Below are 9021 nucleotides of genomic sequence, written 5' to 3' on the forward strand. Positions count from 1 at the left end.
GATTCCTCTTTAATTGTTGGATCACTTGAAGTGAGTCTTTGGCACAGTGCATTTAAAAATAAGTTTTGTGTTATCGGTGGCAGATTAATGTTTTCCTTATGGCAACACATTGTGAATGCTGTTGTATCATGTAAATTAACTCAGATGCAAAATTATTTGGATTACAAAATCTGCAGTGTTAGTTCATCAAAACACAGCTATAAAGCTCAGAATTATTTGGAATTATTTGCAGTTCACATTTAAATTTATCTTTCAAAACAACAATAGGATCAACATTATCAGTGTCTACATTATTCCTATTACTTTTCATACATGAAACTTCTCTCTCTAACTCCTCGTTTCCAGTCTGATCTGTTATTGTTCTTCTTTGAGGCATAGCCTAAAACAAGTATAGTTTCCATATAATAAGGGAAGTTGTAGCTATTCAAAATGAAGACTCTGAAAATTAGGAACACTTCAGATTTTGTGGTGATGGCAGGAAATGAACACAAGGTTAGTTCCGTTTACTCTCAGACGAAAGCAAGTGAAAAAACTATGCAAATAAACAGTGTTTGTCGCCCACGATGGCTTCATTACTATATTTCATTTTCCACTGCTGACAGCATCAGTGACATAAGAGTTGTGGCATTTTAGCTGCCTGTATGCATGTGTTACTGCACAAGATCCTTCTGCAACATTTTAACTGAACACCCCTAGAATGCGATTTCATGAACCATTATTACTTTCGTGTCTCATTTCTCCATAGTACCTGATCAGTACGTAAGGCTGATTTTGGTATTACTCCCATTTTCGATGTTCATATATTGTAGATTTTAATGCATGATAGAGAAGGTATCATCAGAGTTATGAATATGAAAGCATTTACTTCCTTTGTAACACTGTTAACAAGTACGTTCATACAAAATTTTTCTTTGTGCACATCCATGGCAAAGTACCTTTGAATTATATATGTCATTGGTCTCCTTGTATAATTAATATAAAAAATTGGTACTTCAATTTTTGTGTTCATATATTACTATTATGATAATAAAAAATTATATATGTAATAAAAAAAACTATAATGAAGATTAAAGAAGGATGTATTTATGGAGGTCAAGTCCAGGAGGGAGTTGTGATGCAACTATGTACTGGAGAGCAAGTTTCCATTTCATGGAAACTAGTGTGAGAATACAGACAGCTTGTGTGCTGTAACAGCTGCTGAGGTCTCCTGAGTCATATTGTTGAGCATATTCAACATTTTGGTGCTGGTTGCTCTCCTGGTGGACAGTTCTTCTATGCCCATTCTTGGATGCTACAAGTTTAGTAGTAGGTCATGGGTGTATAAAATTCTGTGCAGTGGACACAAACTAGTTGATAAACAGCATATGTAATGCTGTAAGTTAGTATGCCTTTGATATTTTAGTGTTCTTGGAGTAGGGGTAATGATTTGGGAATGTTGTAAGGTTTGACAGGGATGTTATGGAGATCTGGAGGATGATGGGAGATGACAATCAGTTGTGGGTGACATGGGAAGTATTCAGGTAGATAGAGGGACAGGCTGGAATACTCTCTTTCAAATTCTGAAGGTGGCAGGGGTAAAATACAGGGAGCGAAAGACTATTTACAATTAGTATAGACAGCAGATGGCAGTTATAAGAATCGAGGGACACGAAAGTGAAGCAGTGGTTGGGAAGGGAGTGAGACAGGGTTGTAGCCTCTCCCTGATGTTATTCAATCTGTATATTGAGCAAGCCATAAAGGAAACAAAAGAAAAGTTTGGAGTAGGCATTAAAATCCATGGAGAAGAAATAAAAACTTTGAGGTTCGCTGATGAGATTGTAATTCTGTCAGAGACAGCAAAGGACTTGGAAGAGCAGTTGAACGGAATGAACAGTGTCTTGAAAGGAGGGTATAAGATGAACATCAACAAAAGCAAGACGAGGATAATGGAATGTAGTCGAATTAAGTTGGGTGATGCTGAGGGAATTCAATTAGGAAATGAGACACTTAAAGTAGTAAACGAGTTTAGCTATTTGGGGAGCAAAATAACTGATTATGGTCAAAGTAGAGAAGATATAAAATGTAGCCTGGCAATGGCAAGGAAAGCGTTTCTGAAGAAGAGAAATTCGTTAACATCGAGTATCGATTTAAGTGTCAGGAAGTCGTTTCTGAAAGTATTTGTATGGAGTTTTGCCATGTATGGAAGTGAAACATGGACTATAAATAGTTTGGACAAGAAGAGAATAGAAGCTTTCGAAATGTGGTGCTACAGAAGAATACTGAAGATTAGATGGGTAGATCACATAACTAATGAGGAGGTATTGAATAGAATTGGGAAGAAGAGGAGTTTGTGGCACAACTTGACTAGAAGAAGGGATCAGTTGGTAGGACATGTTCTGAGGCATCAAGGGATCACCAATTTATTACTGGAGGGCAGCGTGGAGGGTAAAAATCGTAGGGGGAGACCAAGAGATGAATACACTAAGCAGATTCAGATGGATGTAAGCTGCAGCAGGTACTGGGAGATGAAGAAGCTTGCACAGGATAGAGTAGCATGGAGAGCTGCATCAAACCAGTCTCAGGACTGAAGACCACAACAACAACAGAGGGACAGAGAGAGAGAGAGAGAGAGAGAGAGAGAGAGAGAGAGAGAGAGAGGCCTGGGTAGTGCTGGGTGACAAGGGACCAAGGCTGCTTCCGAACTTTTTGGAACTGGGATCAGTATTAGTCAGAGGGTGAGAGAGGTATGCTGCCTAGAGGATTTTTCTTAGTAATATCTGTGGGCAGATTTTTCTTAATAATATCTGTGGGCAAGTTGCAGGAGAGGAAATATGGCAGAGGTGGTTAGTGTAGATGTTATGGAATGCGATGGTGGAGAATATATATTTGGCATGAATGCCTAGACTTAGGGAAGAGCACTTGATGTGGAAGGGGTGTCAGCTGTAGAAATGTAGGCATTGTTGTTTGTTGGTTGGTTTTGTATGGACTGAGGCTTGAATGTTGACTTCAGTGAGTTGGAGGTTGTATTATGACAACTGGCTTTGGATTTGGAAATGGAGCAGGTGAGTTTGAGTTAGGAAAAGGAGTTAAGTTATTGCAGGAAGCAAAAAGTTGATCAGCATAAATCCAAACCGCAAAAAGATCATCGATAACTCTACACCAAATCAGGGAACCTAATGTTTGGATCTTGAGGAGTGCCTCTTCCTGTGGCCCATGAAAAGGTTGGCATAGGCTCCCATAGTAGTCCCACTGATTTTTATTTATTATGATTAACTTATTTGTCAAATTTGTAATTACATTGTTCTTCCTCATAATTTATCTTTGGTTCTCACTCTGTCCTTATCTCAGGACTGAAGCTGATGCAATGCTTACCAGTGTACAATCTCTGACCTATTCTCTCACACCTCATGCTTCATCTTAGACTATCCTTGGCCCCCCTACAGGTGGGTCCATCTCATCCAGGAGTCTGAGTGACCTGACCCTCCTTTTAAACCTTCCACAACCTGTTCCCCTCTCTTCCTACAATGAAAGAACTGTTAGTTCTGAAAGCTAGGTAGTATGACACTTTTATATGTGTCTAATGGCAGTACTACATGCTTCCTGAAGTAAGTTTGGGCCAGAAATTGTCTCTCTTAATTTGCCAGTTGTGGCAATTGTATTTATTTTGATACAATAATCTACAATCATGTAGAGATTTATATCAGTGCTCGTAGCCTATACTTGTAAGTATGTGGTTCATTACTTACACTACGATTTCTTACCCTTGTTGATCAAATGTGACATACTGAAACAGTGGAGTCCGTTTACGATGATGCTTTTGATTTCATCTGTGATATTTCTGTGTTTATTTGTAGCTCCACATACAGTTAACTGACAGTTGGCCAACTAGTTTACTAGACGTGAATCAGTAGGAGTTGGAGGGCTTTGGTCATTAGTCATTTGTTTCTGGTTGCTGCCGACATTACCTAAAGGACAGTAGTGTTTGGGGTAACGTGTCTGTTTTGTATTTTACTCTGTTTAATACTGTTCCCTTTCTTTGTGCTACGTGTACATAATTGTTATAGTTAGGATCTTTATTAAATATGTTAATACAGACAACAATTTCAGTTTTGATTATGAATGACATTTAAGGGATTTTTCACCCCTGTACATGACTGGTGCTTTCACAGATGCATGAAGAACAGGCAGGGCTTGCGCTCCCCAAATAGTCCATCACCCTGTGATGGTCTATGTGGGGGTTGGGCTAGCTTCCTCCTCTCTCCAAAAGTGTCTTTTCTCTTTTGGGAGTTGGCTAACTTACAGTTATCACACTGTAGAATTATTTTTTTAATGAGTTGAGACTTTATGCAAAACTGCAGTTAATCAAACAAAAGTATCTACATAACAACAGGGTGATTGAATTGTATCAGAAAATGGTTCTTTATTTGTCTGTGGATCATTTCTTACATTGATTTGGACACTTCATGTTTACATGTTGTGATGTAAAGGTATGATTTACACTTTATAAGTAAGTCCTATAGTATCAAGTTGCCCTTTTGCAGGGTGCGGCAGCATTCATAGTAGAATATTAAGAACACACCATCAGGCAGTAACTGTAATTTATTTATCACCTCTTATGTTAATTAATAGTTAATTAATAGTTAAAGGTATGCCATTTACTAACGTGTGAGTCATTGTCCATTGTGTGGATTACTTTTTGAATATGACTCCTGTCAAATAATGCCCCCTCTGCGCAACACATTCATCTAGGCGGCATTGGAAATTTTCCATAACTCGGTGTAACATATTCCCTGGGACATTGCCAATGGCAGTTCTGATGTGATCCTTCAACTCAGTCATGGTGGCACAACATGTTCAGAACACTTTTTGCTTCAGGTAGCCCCAAAGGATAAAGTCTGCACATGAAAGGTCAGGTGAGCGAGGCGGCCAGGAAATGTCACCAAAACAGGAAATTACTCTACCGGGAAATGTCTGTCGCAATAAATCCTTGCAAATTCTGGCTGTCTGTGAGGTCACTCCATCTTATTGAAACCATAATTGTTCCATATCCACATCGACCATACCTAATTGGGGAAGAACAAAGTCTTGCAACATCTTTAGGTAGCGTTCACTGGTGACAGTTACAGCCACAGCACTGTCATTCTCAAAGAAGTAAGGGCCATCAATCCCAAAGGAAGCAACTCCACATCACACTGTGACACGAGAACTGTGCAAGGGCTTGATGTGCAGTTCATGAAGGTTTACATCACTTCAATAACACATATTCTGTTTATTCACTGAACCACATAACTCAAAATGAGCTTCATCTGACATGAGGATGGTGTGCAACATTTGTGGATTCTGGTGAAGGAGACTACGCATGGTTAAGCAGAATGTTTCGCATGAAATCCAATCATGAGACCTAATTTTCTGAACAATCTGCAGCTTATATGGGTGGAACTGGAGACCTTTGTACAATATTCTCCTGAATGAGTGATCGGACATATGCACAGTTTGTGCATAACGATGATCAGATCTGTTTGGGCTATGCAATATTGCAGCACAAATGTTTTCCACAGCTTCTGGTGTCCACATAGTTCTTTCACTTCTTCCCGGTTTGCCATTGCAAACAAAACCTGTTGTTCGAAATGCACGTACCCACCTCACAATGGTCCGTCCATTTGGAACTTTTCCATGATGTCCCAAGTTGAAATGTTGCCAAAATAGACATTGGATAGCAATAACAGAGTCATCATTCTTGAAATAACTTTCAACAGCAAAGGCACAATGCTGTGCACTCCACCGCTCTACATCACTGTCACACTCGAAATGGCAGCTCATTAGTACACGAATTCGGCAAAAGCTGGCACGCATTCCTACAGTATGTCATTGTACTATGCAAGTCAAATTACACTATGAGTGCTGCCGCACCCTGTATAAGAACCAATAACCCCCTCCCCTTGATTATTTGAAGAATAGAACTTCCATATATCAAAAAGATTCAGATATATAATTACTTTTCAAAAGAGCTAATGTGTTAAATATTTAATGTTAAGCATGTGAAATGTTTACGGCTGAAGACAGAAAATCCCAGTTATGATGGTTTTATTAGTTTTGTATTATTCACTCATAGACTAATGAAAAACTTAAAACCAAAACAATGTGTCATACAATGGTATAATTAGTGGGTATCTTCAGTTGTACATGTGCATAATGTCTGCAAAAATGCATACTGGCAGTGAATAGAGATAGTAGTAAAGAAATGCTAAATTAAAACGTCATACTTGATGAGTTTTACTGCATGAACAGTAAAAATATGGTAAATGATAAACTTTTTTCCTCTCATTATTTTGCAGGATGGAAAATGGAAATGAGTATTTGGTGTCATTGGCCAGGAGGCTCCTTATGGGTCAGGTCCGGCTGCCTTGGTGCAGGTCTTATTACATTTGACACCATACTGGGTGACCTGCATGCCACTTGGGGATGAAATGATGATGAAGACGACGCAACACCCAGTCCCTGAGCAGAGAAAATTCCCTGACCCAGCCGGGAATTGAACCTGGGCCCATAGGACTGCAATCTGTCTCACTGACAACTCAGCTATCGGGGTGGACATTTTGCAGGATGAGCCAGCGAGATGAAGTTTCCAAGATTTACAAATCTTTAACATATTGCAGCGTGTCAGCAACTGTGAAATGTACAGCAAATAAACAATGTTTTCAGCCTTCAGTTGCAAGGTAATTTTATTCGTTTACCTAGGTTTCGATTCCAGTAATGGAATCTTCTTCAGAACAACAATGAAATTATTTTGTGAGCCAAACACTGGCCATGTCACAGATTAAAAATTAAAACATTAAAGACGCATAATCATAAGATTATGTCAGTCAAAATTAAAACCATTAGGGCGAACGTAGACGGAGCTGCGCCGGCCATAAATCAGGACCACACGTAAGCGGCTCGAAGTTTTCGAGCCGCTTACGTGTGGTCCTGATTTATGGCCGGCGCAGCTCCGTCTACGTTCGCCCTAATGGTTTTAATTTTGACTGACATAATCTTATGATTATGCGTCTTTAATGTTTTAATTTTTAATCTGTGACATGGCCAGTGTTTGGCTCACAAAATAATTTCATTGTTGTTCTGAAGAAGATTCCATTACTGGAATCGAAACCTAGGTAAACGAATAAAATTACCTTGCAACTGAAGGCTGAAAACATTGTTTATTTGCTGAAGTTTCCAAGAGATTTGAAATTATATGCAAAGCTTTTGGGAAGCTGCTGAGTGCTTTCAGTCTCAAATAAGGGAGGAATATAATCCTGGTAATTTTCACACTGTGAATTTCACTGGCTCAAGACATATACACAGTTTCTAACTATAATACTTGACATGCTGTGATAAACCTCAAATGTAAGGTTATACTTCTTAATGAGCAGATTATGAAATTTTAAATTCATTCGATAATTATGTCAAAACTGAAAATTAAACTTTTGTTGCCCTAGAAGTTGTTAAAAAAGCAACCTCCAACCAGGACAGTGTGACCATTTTAGCTGTTTTGTAATACAGGTAATACATTATCTTGAATTTCTTTCTTCCATCACCGGTGTTCTGTAAGGGATACTACTTAAAGACTGCAGTTCTACTTCAGATTGTTGTACTTTATTTTTTATTTGCTATGTATATTAATGAAAGATTGTTGTGTCTGATGTCTTTTTAGTACCGGTATCCAGTGAACTCAGTTGCAACTACAATCTATATGTCAGTTTGATGGGAAATCTTATAAACTGATACTGATATATTTAAGCAAGGCCTATTCTTATTCCAAAATGACTTCATTCTCCGACCAATGAAAACAGATATTTCACAGAGTATGGCCCAAGTCCAACTCCTGTGCTTTCATGTATCAGCTCAATCAATATTCCTATCCGAGCCCTGTGGAAACTTAGGCCCTGCCTTAAGGAAGCCAATTAGCAGTCCCAAATGATACCTAGCAGAAGTAAATTTTTATTCCTAACACCTCTTCCACTATCATAGCGTTTATGACTGCAGTTGTCATCTCCTGTGTAAGACACCTCACCACTTACAGCATGAAGGTCTACACCAAAGGGGCAGTAGTGAATAAGATAAACAGTAACTTAAGTAGTACACATGTGTTTTGGGAGTTTGTGTTATGCAAGTAAGAAAATTCATTAAGAAATGGTTAAAGAGCAAAAGACTTGTTTTGTCCACTTTGAAATTGATGTGAGCTGTTACAGAATAACTAAACTAAGACACTTTACTTCCAGTGATAAAAATTACCAGATACTAAAACACAGGAACAAGAGGAATTAATGGAAAAGTGTAAAGATATGCTGCTGATAATAAGTGCATTCATGTTAACAAAGAGAAGTAATAGTTATGAACACATAGGACAACAGCTTGCAACTTTTGTGTATTATAAATAATATATTTGTCGTTGTGTGGTGTATTTAACTAGAGAATTATGAGCCCACTATGATACTGAAAAGGGCAGTGGCCTTGCCGCAGTGGATACACCGGTTCCCATCAGATTACTGAAGTTAAGCACTGTCGGGTGTGGCCGGCACTTAGATGGGTGACTATCCAGGCCGCCATGTGCTGCTGCCATTTTTCAGGGTGCACTCAGCCTCATGATGCCAATTGAGGAGCTACTTGAACAAATAGTAGTGGCTCCAGTCAAAGAGAACCATCATAACAACCAGGAGAGCAGTGTGCTGACCCCTCCTATCCACATCCTCAGCTGAGGATGACATGGCTGTCAGATGGTCCCAATGGGCCACTTTTGGCCTGAAGATGGAGTGAGTGCATGATACTGAAAAAAACTGAAATGTATTAATGCTTGCTACCAAAGTCTGATTCAAACTAGTTGTCACTCCTCCAACCACCAATGCACCAATGGGAGTCTGACATTGCTGGCAATCACTATGCCAGCCAGTCCTCATAGTAAGAGATGTGGGAAATTTTTACATTCATGTGGCTTATAATATGTGGCGAAAATAATCAAAAGAGGGGCACACTGAGACTGCACACCCCTAGGACACTTTCAAAAAG

The 9021-nt window shown here is 39.0% G+C and overlaps 1 pseudogene; it reads left to right on the forward strand.

Moving 5' to 3' along the window:
- The first annotated feature begins 8459 nt into the window (after positions 1 to 8459).
- LOC126096135 (5S ribosomal RNA) lies at positions 8460 to 8577 on the forward strand (annotated as a pseudogene).
- Positions 8578 to 9021: the final 444 nt, after the last annotated feature.

Source organism: Schistocerca cancellata, chromosome 8, assembly GCF_023864275.1.
Source record: "Schistocerca cancellata isolate TAMUIC-IGC-003103 chromosome 8, iqSchCanc2.1, whole genome shotgun sequence".
NCBI classification, from domain to species: Eukaryota; Metazoa; Arthropoda; class Insecta; order Orthoptera; family Acrididae; genus Schistocerca; species Schistocerca cancellata.